Source organism: Marmota marmota, unplaced genomic scaffold (genome assembly GCF_001458135.2).
Source record: "Marmota marmota marmota unplaced genomic scaffold, marMar, whole genome shotgun sequence".
NCBI lineage: Eukaryota > Metazoa > Chordata > Mammalia > Rodentia > Sciuridae > Marmota > Marmota marmota.
This window is the reverse complement of record NW_026000136.1, coordinates 614,193-615,061: the sequence shown is the minus strand read 5'-3', so window position 1 is coordinate 615,061 and position 869 is coordinate 614,193.

Sequence of the window (869 nt, the reverse complement as noted above, 5' to 3'; positions counted from 1 at the left end):
GTCTTGTTGGTGTATGGTTCCCTTGAGCAGTATGTAGTGTCCTTGTTTATCCCTTTTGATTAACTTTGGCTTGAAGTCTATTTTATTTGATACAAGTATGGACACCCCTGCTTGCTTCCGGGGTCTGTATGAGTGATATGATTTTTCCTAACCTTTCACCTTCAGTCTGTGTATGTCTTTTCCTATCAGATGTGTCTCCTGTAGGCAGCATATGATTGGATCTTTTTTAATCCATTTTACTAGCCTATGTCTTTTGATTGGTGCATTTAAGCCATTAACATTTAGGGTTACTATTGAGATATGGTTTGTATTTCCAGCCATATTTGATTATGTATATTGTTTAACATGATTTGTTTTTCCTCTATGCTTAGTTTTTCCTTTACTGTACTACCTCCCACTGTTGGTTTTCTTTGTTATTTTTCATTTCCTCTTCCTGTAAGGTTTTGCCAAGGATGTTTTGAAGAGCTGGTTTTCTAGCTGCAAATTCTTTTAACTTTTGTTTATCGTGGAAGATTTTTATTTCATCTTCAAATTCTGAAGCTTAATTTCACTGGATACATGATTCTTGGTTGGAAGCCTTTTTCTTTCAGCGTTTGAAATATGTTGTTCCAGGATCTTCTAGCTTTCAGAGTATGTGTTGAAAGATCAGCAATTATCCTGATTGGTTTACCCCTAAATGTAATCTGCTTCCTCTCTCTTGTGGCTTTTAAGATTCTCTCCTTATTCTGTATGTTGGGCATCTTCATTATAATGTGTCTTGGTGTGGATCTCTTATGATTTTGTACATTCGGTGTCCTGTAGGTTCTAGTATTTGGATTTCTTTTTCATTCTTTAAGTCTGGGAAGTTTTCTAGTATTATTTCATTGAAT